The sequence below is a fragment of the Balaenoptera borealis genome (genome assembly GCF_965194805.1).
Source record: "Balaenoptera borealis genome assembly, chromosome: 18".
Taxonomy (NCBI): Eukaryota; Metazoa; Chordata; class Mammalia; order Artiodactyla; family Balaenopteridae; genus Balaenoptera; species Balaenoptera borealis.
The window spans coordinates 39762123-39779370 of NC_138877.1; positions in this window are offsets into that span (position 1 = coordinate 39762123).

Consider the following 17248-nt stretch of genomic DNA (forward strand, 5'->3'; position numbering starts at 1 on the left):
CCATACAGGATTAATCCATGAGAAACATGCCAAGATACACATTAATCAAACTATCAAAAATTAAATACAAAGAAATAATATTAAAAGCAGCAAGGAAAAAGCAACAAATAGCATACAAGGGAAACCCCATAAGGGAAACAGCTGATCATTCAGCAGAAACTCTGCAAGCCCGAAGGGAGTGGAAGGACAGTTTTAAAGAGATGAAAGGGAAAAACCTACAACAAAGATTACTCTACCAAGAAAGGATCTCATTCAGATTCAATGGAGAAATTAAAACTCTTACAGACAAGCAACAGCTAAGAGAATTCAGCACCATCAAACACAGCTTTACAACAAATGCTAACGGAACTTCTCTAGGCAGAAAACACAAGAGAAGGAAAAGACCTACAATAACAAACCACCCAAAATTAAGAAAATGGTAATAGGGATAGCCTCATACACCAGAGGGCAGACAGCAGAAGCAAGAAGAATTACAATCGTGCAGCCTGTGGAACATAAATTACATTCACAGAAACATAGACAAGATGAAAAGGCAGAGGACTATGTACCAGATGAAGGAACAAGATAAAACTCCAGAAAAACAGCTAAAGGAAGTGGAGATAAGTAACGTTCCAGAAAAAGAATTCAGAATAATGATAGTGAAGATGATCCAGGACCTCGGAAAAAGAATGGAGGCAAAGAGCAAGAAGATGCAAGAAATTTTTAACAAAGACCTAGAAGGATTAAAAAACAAACAGAGACGAACAATACAATAACTGAAATGAAAACTACACTAGAAGGAATCAATAGCAGAATAACTGAGGCAGAAGAGAGGCTAAGTAACCTGGAAGACAGAATAATGGAATTCACTGCTGCAGAACAGAATAAAGAAAAAAGAATGAAAAGAAATGAAGACAGCCAAAGAGACCTCTGGGAGAACATTACACGTAACAACATTCATATTATAGGGGTCCCAGAACGAGAAGAGAGTGAGAAAGGACCCAAGAAAATATTTGAAGAGATTACGGTCGAAAACTTCCCTAACATGGGGAAGGAAATAGCCACCCAAGTCCAGGAAGCACAGAGAGTCCCATACAGGATACACCCAAAGAGAAACACACCAAGACACATAGTAATCAAATTGGCAAAAACTAAAGACAAAGAAAAACTATCGAAAGCAGCAAGGGAAAAATAACAAATAACATACAAGGGAACTCCCATAAGGTTAACAGTTGATTTCTCAGCAGAAACTCTACAAGCCAGAAGGGAGTGGCATGATATATTTAAAGTGATGAAAAGGAGGAACCTACAACTAAGATTACTCTACACAGCAAGGATCTCATTCAGATTCGATGGAGAAATCAAAAGTGTTACAGACAAGCAAAAGCTAAGAGAATTCAGCACCACCAAACCAGCTCTACGACAAATGCTAAAGGAACTTCACTAAGTGAGAAACACGAGAAGAAAAGGACCAACAAAAACAAACCAAAAACAATTAAGAAAATGGTAATAGAAACATACATATCGATAATTACCTTAAACGTGAAAGGATTATGTGCTCCAACCAAAAGACACAGGCTCACTGAACGGACACAAAAACAAGACCCATATATATGCTGTCTACAAGAGACCCACTTCAGACCTAGGGACACACACAGACTGAAAGTGAGGGGATGGAAAAAGATATTCCATGCAAATGGAAATCAAAAGAAAACTAGAGAAGCAATACTCATATGAGATAAAATAGACTTTAAAATAAAGAATGTTACAAGAGATAAGGAAGGACACTACATAATGACCAAGGGATCAATCCAAGAAGAATATATAACAATTATAAATATATATGTTCCCAACACAGGAGCAACTCAATACATAAGGCAACTGCTACGAGCTATAAAAGAGGAAATCGACAGTAACACAAATAATATTGGGGAACTTAAACACCTCACTTACACCAATGGAAAGATAATCCAAAACAGAAAATTACTAAGGAAACACAAGCTTTAAATGACACAATAGACCAGATAGATTTAGTTGATATTTATAGGACAATCATCCAAAAACAGCAGACTACACTTTATTCTCAAGTATGCACAGAACATTCTGCAGGATAGGTCACATCTTGGGTCACAAACCAAGCCTCAGTAAATTTAAGAAAACTGAAATCATATCAAGCATCTTTTCAGACCACAATGTTATGAGATTAGAAATCAATCACAGGGAAAAAAACGTAAAAAAACACAAACACATGGAAGCTAAACAATACGTTACTAAATAACCAGGAGATCACTGAAGAAATAAAAGAGGAAATCAAAAAATACCTAGAGACAAGGGACAATGAAAACACGATGATACAAAACCTATGGTATGCAGCAAAAGCAGTTCTAAGAGGGAAGTTTATAGCAATACAAGCCTACCTCAAGAAACAAGAAAAATCTCAAGAGACAGAAGAACAAACAAAACCCAAAGTTAGTAGAAGGAAAGAAATCATAAAGGTCAGAGCAGAAATAAATGCAATAGAAACAAAGAAAACAATAGCAAAGATCAATAAAACTGAAAGCTGGTTCTTTGAGAAGGTAAACAAAATTGATAAACCATTAGCCAGACTCATCAAGAAAAAGAGGGAGAGGATTCAAATCAATAAAATTAGAAATGAAAAGGGAGAAGTTACAACAGGCACCGCAAAAATACAAAGCATTCTAAGAGACTACTACAAGCAACTCTATGCTAATAAAATGGACAACCTGGAACAAATAGACAAATTCTTAGAAAGGTAAAACATTCCAAGACTGAACCAGGAAGAAATAGAAAATATGAAAGGACCAATCACAAGTAATGAAATTGACACTGTGATTAAAAATCTTCCAACAAACAAAAGTCCAGGACCAGATTGATTAACTGATGAATTCTATAAAACATTAGAAAAGAGCTAACACCCATCCTTCTCAAACTCTTCCAAAATATTACAAAGGAAGGAACACTCCCAAATTCATTCTATGAGGTCGCCATCATGCTGATACCAAAACCAGACAAAGATATTACAAAAAAAGAAAATTACAGACCAATAACACTGATGAATATAGAGGCAAAAATCCTCAACAAAATACTAGCAAACAGAATCCAACAACACATTAAAAGGATCATACACCATGATCAAGTAGGATTTATCACAGGGATGCAAGGATTCTTCAACATACGCAAATAAAACAATGTGATACACCGTATTAACAAACTGAAGAAGAAAAATCATATGATCATCTCAATAGATGCAGAAAAAGCTTTTGACAAAATTCAACACCCATTTATGATAAAAAGTTCTCCAGAAAGTTTGCATAGAGTGAACCTACCTCAACAAAATAAAAGCCATATAAGACAAACCCACAGCAAACATCATTCTCAATGGTGAAAAACTGAAAGCATTTCCTCTAAGATCAGGAACAAGACAAGGATGTCCACTCTCACCACTATTATTCAACATAGTTTTGGAAGTCGTAGCCATGGCAATCAGAGAAGAAAAAGAAATAAAAGGAATACAAATTGGAAAAGAAGAAGTAAAACGGTCACTGTTTGCAGATGACATGATAAAATACATAGAAAATCCTAAGGATGCCACCAGAAAACTTCTGGAGTTGATCAATGAATTTGCTAAAGTTGCAGGATACAAAATTAAAGCACAGAAATCTCTTGCATTCTTATACACTAATGATGAAAAATCTGAAAAAGAAATGAAGGAAACACTCCCATTTACCATTGCAACAAAAATAATAAAATACCTAGGAATAAACCTACCTAGTGAGACAAAACACCTGTATGCAGAAAGCTAAGAAACTGATGAAAGAAATCAAAGATGATACAAACAGATGGAGAGATATACCATGTTTTTGGATTAGAAGAAGCAATAATGTGAAAATGACTATATTACCCAAAACAATCTACAGATTCAATGCAATCCCTATCAAATTACCAATGGCATTTTTTACAGAACTAGAGCCAAAAATCTTAAAATTTTTATGGACACACAAAAGACCCAGAATAGTGAAAGAAGTCTTGAGGGAAAAAAACAGAGCTGGAGGAATCACACTCTCTGACTTCAGACTATACTGAAAAGCTACAGTAATCAAGACAATATGTTACTGGCACAAAAGCAGAGATATAGATCAATGAAACAGGATAGAAAGCCCAGAATTAAACCCATGCACCTATCATCAACTAAACTGTGACAAAGAAAGCAAGAATATACAACAGAGCAAAGACAGTCTCTTCAGTAAGTGGTGCTGGGAAAACTGGACAACTGCATGTAAAAGAATGAAATTAGAACACTCCCTAACACCATACACAAAAAGAAACTCAAAATGTATTAGAGACCTTAAAGTAAGCCTGGACACTATAAAACTCTTAGAGGAAGAACACTGTTTGAAATAAATCAAAGCAAGGCCTTTTTTGATCCAGCTCCTAGACTAATGGGAATAAAAACAAAAATAAACAAATGGGACCTAATGAAACGTAAAAGCTTTTGCACAGCAAAGGAAACTTCAAACAAGACAAAAAGACAACCCTCAAAATGGGAGAAAACATTTGCAAGTGAATCAATGGACAAAGGATTAATCTACAGAATATATAAACAGCTCATGCAGCTCAATATTTTAAAACAAACAACCCAATACAAAAATGGGCAGAAGACCTAAATAGACATTTCTCCAAAGAAGACATACAGATGGCCAAGAAGCACATGAAAAGCTGCTCAACATCACTAATTATTCGAGAAATACAAAACAAAACTACAATGAGGTATCACCTCACACCAGTTAGAATGGGCATCATCAGAAAATCTACAAACAACAAATGCTGGAGAAGGTGTGGAGAAAAGGGAACCCTCTTGCATTGTTGGTGGGAATGTAACTTGATACAGCCACTATGGAGAACAATATGGGGTTCCTTACAAAAACTAAAAATAGAATTGCCATATGACCCAGCAACCCCAGTACCAGGCATATACCCAGAGAAAACAACAATTCAAAAAGACACATGCACCCCAATGTTCATTGCAGCATTCTTTAGAATAGCCAGGTAATGGAAGCAATCTAAATGCCCATCGACAGATGAATGGATAAAGAAAGTGTGGTACATATATACAATGGAATATTACTCAGCCATAAAAAGGAACGAAATTGGGTCATTTGCAGAGATGTGGATGAATCTAGAGACTGTCATACAAGGTGAAGTAAGTCAGAAAGAGAAAAAGAAATACCATATATTAAAGTATATATGAGGAACCTAGAAAAATGGTACAGATGAACCAGTTTGCAGGGCAGAAACTGAGACACAGATGCAGAGAACAAATGTATGGACACCAACGGGTGAAAGTGGTGAGGGTGGTAGTGGTGCTGTGATGAACTGGGATATTGGTTTTGATATATATATACTACTATGCATAAAATGGGTAACTCATAAGAACCTTCTGTATAAAAAAATAAATAAATAAATAAATAAATAAATAAAATAAAATTCAAAAAGAAAAAGAAAATGGTAATAACATAAATATCAATAATTACCTTAAGTAAGTAGATTAAATGCTCCAACCAAAAAACATAGACTGGCTCAATAGATACAAAAACAAGACCTGTATATATGTTGCCTACAAGATACATTTTTCAGACTTAGGGACACATACAAACTGAGAGTGAGGGGATGGAAAAAGATATTCTATGCAAATGGAAATCAAAAGAAAGCTGGAGTAGCAATTCTAATACCAGACAAAATAGATTTAAAATAAATACTATTACAAGAGACAAAGAAGGACACTACACAATGATCAAGGGATCAATCCAAGAAGAAGATACAACAATTGTGAATATTTATGCACCCAACACAGGAGCACCTCAATACATAAGGCAAATGCTAACAGCTATAAAGAGGAAATCAACAGTAACACAATTATACTAGGGGACTTTAACACCCTACTTTCACCAATGGACCAATCATTCAAAATGAAAATAAAAAAGGAAGCACAAGCTTTAAATGATACATTAAAGAAGATAGACTTAATTGATATTTATAGGACATTCCATCCAAAAACAACAGAATACACTTTCTTCTCAAGTGCTCATGGAACATTTTCCAGGATAGATCATATCGTCAGTCACAAATCAAGCCTTGGTAAATTTAAGAAAATTGAAATGGTATCAAGTATCTTTTCCAACCACAAAGCTATGAGACTAGATATCAGTTAGAGGAAAAAATCAGTAAAAAATAAAAATACATGGAGGCTAAACTATACACTACTAAATAACCAAGAGATCACTGAAGAAATTAAAGAGGAAATAAAAAATACCTAGATACAAATGACAATGAAAACACAATGGCCCAAGAACTACGGGCTGCAGGAAAAGCAATTCTAAAAGGGAAGTATATAGCAATTAATCATACCTCAAGAAACAAGAAAGAGCTCATATAAACAATGTAACATTACACTTAAAGCAATTTGAGAAAGAAGAACAAAACACATCAAAGTTAGCAGAAGGAAAGAAATCATAAATATCAGAACAGAAATAAATGAAAAAGAAATGAAGGAAACTATAGTAAACATCAGTAAAACTAAAAGTTGGTTCTTTGAGAAGATAAACAAAATTGATAAACCTCAACCCAGACTCATCAAGAAAAAAAGGGAGAAGACTCAAGTCAACAAATTTAGATATGAAAAAGGAGAAGTAACAACTGACACTGTAGAAATACAAATGATCATGAGAAATTACCACAAACAACTATATGCCAATAAAATGGACAAACTGGAAGAAATGGCCAAATTCCTAGGAAAACACAACCTTCTGACACTGAACCAGGAAGAAATAGAAAATATAAACAGAGAAATCACAAGCACTGAAATTGAAACTATGATTAAAAATCTTTGAAGAAACCAAAGCTCAAGACCAGATGGCTTCACAAGCAAGTTCTATAAAACATTTATAGAAGAGCTAACACCTATCCTCTCAAACTCATCCAAAATATAGCACAGGGAGGAACACTCCCAAACTCATTCTACAAGGCCACCATCACCCTGATACCAAAACCAGACAAAGGTGCCACAAAGAAAGAAAACTACAGGTCAATATCACTGATGAACATAGATGCAAAAATCCTCAACAAAATACTAGCAAACAGACTCCAACAGCACATTGAAAGGATCATACACCATGATCAAGTGGAGTTTATGCCAGGAATGCAAGGCTTCTCCAATATCCACAAATCAAACAATGTGATAAACCATATTAACAAAATGAAGGAGAAAAACAAAACGATCATCTCAATAGATGCAGAAAAAGCTTTCAACAAAATTCAACACCCATTTATGGTAAATACTCTCCAGTAAGTAGGCATAGAGGGAACTTAACTCAACATAATAAGGCCATATATGATAAAACCACAGCCGACATCATTCTCAATGGTGAAAAATTGAAACCATTTCCTGTAAGATCAGGAATGAGACAAGGTTGCTCGCTATCACCACTATTATTCAACATAGATTTGGAAGTTTTAACCACAACAATCAGAGAAGAAAAAGAAATAAAAGGAATCCAAATCAAAAAAGAAGAAGTAAAACTGTCCCTGTTTGTGGATGAATGATAGTATACACAGATAATCCTAAAGATGTTACCAGAAAATGACTACAGCTAATCAATTAATTTGCTAATGCTGCAGGATACAAAATTAATGCACAGAAATTTCTTCTGCATTCCTATACAGTAATGATGAAAAATCTGAAAGAGCAATTAAGGAGAAACTCCCATTTATAATTGCCACAAAAAGAATAAAATACCTAGGAGTAAACCTATGCAAGGAGACAAAAGACCTGTATGCAGAAAACTGTAAGACACTGATGAAAGAAATTAAAGATGATACAAACAGGTGAAGAGATATACCATGTTCTTGGTTTGGAATAATCAATACTGAAGAAATGACTATACTACCCAAAGCAATCTACAGATTCAATGCAATCCCTATCAAACTACCAATAGCATTTTTCACAGAGCTAGAACAAAAAATTTCACAATGTGTATGGAAACCCAAAAGACCCCAAATAGCCAAAGCAATCTTGAGAAAGAAAAACGAGCTGGAGGAATCAGGCTCCCTGACTTCAGACTACACTACAAAGCTACAGTAATCAAGACACTATGGTACTGACACAAAAACAGAAATATAGATCAATGGAACAGGATAGAAAGCCCAGAGATAAACCCATGCACCTATGGTCACCCTATTTTTGATAAAGGAGGCAAGAATATACAATGGAGAAAAGACAGCCTCTTCAATAGTGCTGCTGGGAAAACTGGAAAACTACATGTAAAAGAATGAAATTAGAACACTCCCTAACACCATACACAAAAATAAACTCAAAATGGATTCAAGACCTAAATGTAAGGCCAGACACTATCAAACTCTTAGAGGAAAACACAGTCAGAAGACTCTATGACATAAATCACTGCAAGATCCTTTTTGACCCATGTCCTAGAGAAATGAAAGTAAAAACAAAAATAAACAAATGGGACCTAATGAAACTTAAAAGCTTTTGCACAGCAAAGGAAACCATAAAGAAGAAGAAAGGCCAACACTCAGAATGGGAGAAACTATTTGCAAGCGAAGCAGCTGACAAAGAATTAATCTCCAAAATATACAAGCAGCTCATGCAGCTCAATATCAAAATACAAACAACCCAATCCAAAAATGGGCAGTAGACCTTAATAGAAAAATTTCCAAAGAAGATATACAGTTTGGCAACCAACATATAAAAGGATGCTTAACATCACTAATCATTAGAGAAATGCCAATCAAAACTACAATGAGGTATCACCTCACACCAGTCAGAATGGCCATCATCAAAAAATCTACAAATGCTGGAGAGGGTGTGGAGAAAAGGGTACCCTCTTGCACCGTTGGTGGGAATGTAAATTGAAACAGCCACTATGGAGAACAGTATGAAGGTTCCTTAAAAAGGTAAAAATAGAATTACCATATGACCTACCAATCCCACTACTGAGCATATACCCTGAGAGAGTCATAATTCAAAAAGAGTCATGTACCACAATGTTCACTGCTGCCCTATTTACAACAGCCAGGGCATGGAAGCAACCTAAGTGTCCAGCGACAGATGAATATATAAGAAGATATGGTACATATATACAATGGAATATTACTTAGCCATAAAAAGAAAAGAAATTGAGTTATTTGTAGTGAGGTGGATGGATCTAGAGTCTGTCATATAGAGTGAAGTAAGCTAGAAAGAGAAAAACTAATATTATATGCTAACACATATTTATGGAATCTAAAAAAAAAAAGAAAAATGTTTCTGAAGAACCTAGGGGCAGGACAGGAATAGAGATGCAGTTGTAGAGAATGAAGCTGAGGACATGGGGAGGGAGAATGGTAAGCTGGGATGAAGTGAGAAAGTGGCATTGACATATATACACTACCAAATGTAAAATAGATAGCTAGTTGGAAGCAGCTACATAGCACAGGGAGATCAGTTCAGTGCTTTGTGTCCACCTAGAGGGGTGGGATAGGGACGGTGTGTGGGAGATGCAAGAGGGAGGGGATATGGTGATATATGTATATGTATAGCTGATTCTCTTTGTTATACAGCAGAAACTAACATGCCATTGTAAAGCAATGTTGCTCCAATATTGATCTTAAAAAAAAGAATAAGAAGAAAAAAGACACAAACACATGGAGGCTAAACAATATGTTACTAAACAACCAATGGATTACTGAAAAAATCAAAGAGGAAACAAAAAATACCTATAGACAAATGACAATCAAAACACGATGGTCCAAAACATTTGGGACACAGCAAAAGCAGTTCTAAGAGGGAAATTTATAGGAATATAATCTTACCTGAGGAAACAAGAAAAATCTCAAGTAAACAACTTAACCTTACAACCAAAGCAACTAGAGAAAGAAGAACAAACAAAATGCAAAGTATGTAGAAGGAAAGAAATAGAAAAGATAAGAGCAGAAATAAATGAGATAGAGATGAAGAAAACGATAGCAAAGATGAATGAAACTAAAAGCTGCTTGGTTGAGATTATAAATAAAATAAGTAACCATTTAGTCAGACACATCAAGAAAATAAGGGAGAGTTCTCAAATCAATAAAATTAGACATAAACAAGGAGAAGCTATAACTGACAACACAGAGATACAAAGGATCATAAGAGACAACTACTAACAACTATCAATATATGCCAATAAAATAGACAGTTTAGAAGAAATAGACAAATTCTTAGAAAGGTATCACCTTCCAAGACTGAACCAGGAAGAGATAGAAAATATGAACAGATCATTCACAAGTACTGAAACTGAAACAATGATTTAAAAACTTAAAGCAAACAAACGTCCAGGACCAGATGGTTTAACTGGCAAATTCTGTCAAACATTTAGAGAAGAGTTAGCACCTATCCTTCTCAAACTCTTCCAAAAAATTGTAGGAGAAGGAACACTCCCAAGCTCATTCTATGAGGCCACCGTCACCCTGATACCAAAACCAGACAAATATATCACTGAAAGAGAAAATTACAGGCCAATATCACAGATGAACATAGAGGCAAAAATACTCAACAAAATACTAGCAAACTGATTCCAACAATACATTAAAAGTATCACTCACCATGATCAAGTGGGATTTATCCCAGGGATGCAAGGATTCTTCAATATCCACAAATCAATCACTGTGATACACCACATTAACGAACTGAAAATAAAAACCATATGATCATCTCAATAGAGGCAGAAAAAGCTTTTGACAAAGTTCAACACCGATTTCTGATAAAAGTTCCTCAGAAAGTGGGAATAGAGAGGACTTACCTCAACATAATAAAAGCCATATATGACAAACCTACAGCTAACATCATTCTCAATGGTGAAAAGCTGAAAGCATTCCCTCTAAGATCAGGAACAATACAAGGATGTCCATTGTCACCACTTTTATTCAACATAGTTTTGGAAGTCCTAGCCACAGTAATCAGAGACAAGAAAGAAATAAAAGGAATCCACATTGGAAAAGAAGAAGTAAAACTCTCACTGTTTGCAGATGACGTGATACTATACATAGAAAATCCTAAAGAGACTACCAGAACACTACTAGAGTTCATCAATGAATTCAGTAAAGTTGCAGGATAAAAATTAATACAAAGAAATCTCTTGCATTCCTATACACTAACAACGAATGATCAGAAAGAGAAATTAAGGAAACAGTCCCGTTTACCATCTCATCAAAATGAATAAAATACCTAGGAATAAACCTACCTAAGGAGGCAAAAGACCTCTACTCTAAAAACTATAAGATACTGATGAAAGAAATCAGAAATGACACAAACTGATGGAAGGATATACCATGATCTTAGAATGGAAGAATCAATATTATGAAAATTACTATAATATCCAAGGCAATCTACAGATTCAATGCAATCTCTACCAAATTACCAATGGCATTTTTCACAGAGCTAGTACAAAAATTTCTAAAATTTATATGGAAACATAGAAAACCCTAAGTAGCCAAAGAAATCCTGAGAAAGAAAAATGGAGCTGGAGGAATCAGATGCCCTAATTTTAGACTATACTACAAAGCTAAAGTAATGAAAACTGTATGGTACTTGCACAAAAACAGAAATATAGATCAACAGAACAGGATAGAAAGCCTAGAAATAAGCTCACGCACCTATGGTCAACTAATCTATGACAAAGGAGACAAGAATATACAATGCAGAAAGACAGTCTCTTCAATAAGTGTGGCTGGGAAAACCAGACAGCTACTTGCAGAAAAATGCACTTAGAATACTCTCTAATGCCATACAGGAAGATAAACTCAAAATGGATCAAAGATCTAAATGTAAGGCCAGACACTATAAAACTCTTTTTTTTTTTTAACATCATTATTGGAGTATAATTGCTATACAATGGTGTGTTAGTTTCTGCTTTATAACAAAGTAAATCAGTTATACGTACACATATGTTCCCATATCTCTTCCCTCTTGCTTTTCCCTCCCTCTCACCCTCCCTATCCCACCCCTCTAGGTGGTCACAAAACACCGAGCTGATCTCCCTGTGCGATGCGGCTGCTTCCCACTAGCTATCTATTTTACATTTGATAGTGTATATAAGTCCATGCCACTCTCTCACCCTATCACATCTTACCCCTCCCCCTCCCTAAATCCTCAAGTCCATTCTCTAGTAGGTCTTTGTCTTTATTCCTGTCTTGCCACTAGGTTCTTCATGACCTTTTCTTTTCTTTTTTTCCTTAGATTCCATATATATGTGTTAGCATACTGTATTTGTTTTTCTCTTTCTGACTTACTTCACTCTGTATGACAGACTCTAACTCCATCCACATCACTACAAATACCTCCATTTCATTTCTTTTAATGGCTGAGTAATATTCCATTGTATATATGTGCCACATCTTCTTTATCCATTCATCTGATGATGGACACTTTGGTTGCTTCCATGTACTGGTTATTGTAAATAGAGCTGCAATGAACATTTTGTTACATGACTCTTTTTGAATTATGGTTTTCTCAGGGTATATGCCCAGTAGTGGGATTGCTGGGTCGTATGGTAGTTCTATTTTTAGTTTTTTAAGTCACCTCCATACTGTTCTCCATAGTGGCTGTATCAATTTACATTCCCACCAAGAGTGCAAGTGTGTTCCCTTTTCTCCACAACCTCTCCAGCATTTATTGTTTGTAGATTTTTTGATGATGGCCATTCTGACCGGTGTGAGATGATACCTCATTGTAGATTTGATTTGCATTTCTCTAATGATTAATGATGTTGAGAATTCTTTCATGTGTCTGTTGGCAATCTGTATATCTTCTTTGGAGAAATGTCTATTTAGGACTTCTGCCCATTTTTGGATTGGGTTGTTTGTTTTTTTGTTATTGAGCTGCATGAGCTGCTAGTAAATCTTGGAGATTAATCCTTTGTCAGTTGCTTCATTTGCAAATATTTTCTCCCATTCTGAGGGCTGTCTTTTGGTCTTGTTTATGGTTTCCTTTGCTGTGCAAAAGCTTTTAAGTTTCATTAGGTCCCATTTGTTTATTTGTGTTTTTATTTCCATTTTTTCTAGGAGTTGGGTCAAAAAGGAACTTGCTGTGATGTATGTCATAGAGTGTTCTGCCTATGTTTTCCTCTAAGAGTTTGATAGTGTCTGGCCTTACATTTAGGTCTTGAATCCATTCTGAGTTTATTTTTGTGTATGGTGTTAGAGAGTGTTCTAATGTCATACTTTCACATGTACCTGTCCAGTTTTCCGAGCACCACTTATTGAAGAGGCTGTCTTTTCTCCACTGTATATGCTTGCCTCCTTTATCAAAGATAAGGTGACCATATGTGTGTGGGTTTATCTCTGGGCTTTCTATCCTGTTCCATTGATCTCTGTTTCTGTTTTTGTGCCAGTACCAAACTGTCTTGATTACTGTAGCTTTGTAGTGTAGTCTGAAGTCAGGGAGCCTGATTTCTGCAGCTCCATTTTTCATTCTCAAGATTGCTTTGGCTATGCGGGGTCTTTGTGTTTCCATACAAATTATGAAATTTTTTGTTCTAGTTCTGTGAAAAATGCCAGTGGTAGTTTGATAGGGATTGCATTGAACCTGTAGATTGCTTTGGGTAGTAGAGTCATTTTCACAATGTTGATTCTTCCAATCCAAGAACATGGTATATCTCTCCATCTATTTGTATCATCTTTAATTTCTTTCATCAGTGTCTTATAATTTTCTGCATACAGGTCTTTTGTCCCCTTAGGTAGGTTTATTCCTAGATATTTTATTCTTTTTGTTGCAATGGTAAACGGAGTGTTCTCTTAATTTCACTTTCAGATTTTTCATCATTAGTGTATAGGAATGCAAGAGATTTCTGTGCATTAATTTTGTATCCTACTACTTTACCGAATTCATTGATTAGCTCTAGTAGTTTTCTGATAGCATCTTTAGGATTCTCTATGTATAGTATCATGTCATCTGCAAACAGTGACAGCTTTACTTCTTCTTTTCTGATTTGGATTCCTTTTATTTCTTTTTCTTCTCTGATTTCTATGGCTAACACTTACAAAACTATGTTGAATAATAGTGGTGAGAGTGGGCAACCTTGTCTTGTTCCTGATCTTAGTGGAAATGGTTTCAGTTTTTCACCATTGAGGACAATGTTGGCTGTGGGCTTGTCATATATGGCCTTTATTATGTTGAGGAAAGTTCCCTCTATGCCTACTTTCTGCAGGGCTTTTATCATAAATGGGTGTCAAATTTTGTCGAAAGCTTTCTCTGCATCTATTGAGATGATGATACGGTTTTTCTCCTTCAATTTGTTAATATGATGTATCACGTTGATTGATTTGCGCATATTGAAGAATCCTTGCATTCCTGGAATAAAACCCACTTGATCATGGTGTATGATCCTTTTAATGTGCTGTTGGATTCTGTTTGCTAGTATTTGGTTGAGGATTTTTGCGTCTATGTTCATCAGTGATATTGGCCTGTACTTTTCTTTCTTTGTGACGTCTTTGTCTGGTTTGGTATCAGGGTGATGGTGGCCTCGTAGAATGAGTTGGGGAGTGTTCCTCCCTCTGCAATATTTTGGAAGAGTTTGAGAAGGATAGGTGTTAGCTCTTCTCTAAATGTTTGATAGAATTCGCCTGTGAAGCCATCTGGTGTGGGCTTTTGTTTTTTGGAAGATTTTTAATCACAGTTTCAATTTCAGTGCTTGCGATTGGTCTGTTCATATTTTCTATTTCTTCCTGGTTCAGTCTCGGCAGGTTGTGCATTTCTAAGAATCTGTCCATTTCTTCCAGGTTGTCCATTTTATTGGCATAGAGTTGCTTGTAGTAATCTCTCATGATCGTTTGTATTTCTGCAGTGTCAGTGGTTACTTCTCCTTTTTCATTTCTAATTCTTTTGATTTGAGTCTTCTCCCTTTTTCTCTTGATGAGTCTGGCTAATGGTTTATCAATTTTGTTTATCTTCTCAAAGAACCAGCTTTTAGTTTTATTGATCTTTGCTATTGTCTCCTTCATTTCTTTTTCATTTATTTCTGATCTGATCTTTATGATTTCTTTCCTTCTGCTAGCTTTGGCGTTTTTTTGCTCTTCTTTCTCTAATTGCTTTAGGTGCAAGGTTAGGTTGTTTATTCGAGATGTTTCCTGTTTCTTGATGTAGGCTTGTATTGCTATAAACTTCCCTCTTAGAACTGCTTTTGCTGCATCCCATAGGTTTTGGGTCGTCGTATCTCCATTGTCATTTGTTTCTAGGTATTTTTTGATTTCCCCTTTGATTTCTTCAGTGATCACTTCGTTATTAAGTAGTGTATTGTGTAGCCTCCATGTGTTTGTATTTTTTACACATCTTTTCCTGTAATTGATATCTAGTGTCATAGCGCTGTGGTCGGAAAAGATACTTGATACGATTTCAATTTTCTTAAATTTACCAAGGCTTGATTTGTGACCCAAGATATGATCTATCCTGGACAATGTTCCATGAGCACTTGAGAAGAAAGTGTATTTTGTTGTTTTTGGGTGGAATGTTCTATAAATATCACTTAAGTCCATCTTGTTTAATGTATCATTTAAAGCTTGTGTTTCTTTATTTATTTCATTTTGGATGATCTGTCCATTGGTGAAAGTGGGGTGTGAAAGTCCCCTACTATGATTGTGTTTCTTTCGATTTCCCCTTTTATTGCTGTATTTGTCTTATGTATTGAGGTGCTCCTATGTTGGGTGCATAAATATTTACCAATTGTTATACCTTCTTCTGGGATCGATCCCTTGATCATTATACAGTGTCCTTCTTTGTCTCTTGTAATAGTCTTTATTTTAAAGTCTATTTTGTCTGATATGAGAATTGCTACTCCAGCTTTCTTTTGATTTCCATTTGCATGGAATATCTTTTTCCATCCCCTCACTTTCAGTCTGTATGTGTCCCTAGGTCTGAACTGGGTCTCTTATAGACAGCATATATATGGGTCTTGTTTTTGTATCCATTCAGCTAGTCTGTGTCTTTTGGTGGGAGCATTTAATCCATTTACATTTAAGGTAAATATCGATATGTATGTTCCTATTCCCATTTTCTTAAATGGTTTCGGTTTGTTATTGTAGGTGTTTTCCATCTCTTGTGTTTCTTGCCTAGAGAAGTTCCTTTAGCATTTGTTGTAAAGCTGGTTTGGTGGTGCTGAACTCTCTCAGCTTTTGCTTGTCTGTAAAGGTTTTAATTTCTCCATCAAATCTGAATGAGATCCTTGCTGGGTAGAGTAATCTTGGTTGTAGGTGTTTCTCCTTCATCACTTTAAGTATATCCTGCCACTCCCTTCTGGCTTGCAGAGTTTCTGCTGAAAGATCAGCTGTTAACCTTATGGGGATTCCCATGTGTGTTATTTGTTGTTTTTCCCTTGCTGCTTTTAATATATTTTCTTTATATTTAATTTTTGATAGTTTGATTAATATGTGTCTTAGCGTGTTTCTCCTTGGATTTATCATGTGTGGGACTCTCTGTGCTTCCAGGACTTGATTAACATTTCCTTTCCCATATTAGGGAAGTTTTCAACTATAATCCCTTCAAATATTTTCTCAGTCCCTTTCTTTTTCTCTTCTTCTTCTGGTACCCCTATAATTCGAATGTTGGTGCGTTTAATGTTGTTCCAGAGGTCTCTGAGACTGTCCTCAGTTCTTTTCATTCTTTTTTCTGTATTCTGCTCTGCAGTAGTTATTTCCACTATTTTATCTTTCAGGTCACTTCTCCGTTCTTCTGCCTCAGTTATTCTGCTATTGATCCCTTTTAGAGTATTTTTACTTTCATTTATTGTGTTTTTCATCATTGCTTGGTTCCTCTTTAGTTCTTCTGTGTCCTTGTTAAATGTTTCTTGTACTTTGTCTGTTCTATTTCCAAGATTTTGGATCATCTTTACTATCATTATTCTGAATTCTTTTTCAGGTACACTGCCTATTTCCTCTTCATTTGCTATGCCTGGTGTGTTTTGACCCTACTCTTTGATCTGCTGTGTGTTTTTCTGTCATCTCATTTTGCTTATCTTACTGTGTTTGGGGTCTCCTTTTCACAGGCTGCAGGTTTGTAGTTCCCGTTGTTTTTGGTATCTGTCCCCAGTGGCTAAGGTTGGTTCAGTGTGTTGTGCAGGCTTCCTGGTGGAGGGGACTAGTGCCTGTGTTCTGGTGGATGAGGTTGGATCTTGTCTTTCTGGTGGGCAGGTCCACATCTGGTGGTGTGTTTTGGGGTGTCTGTGGT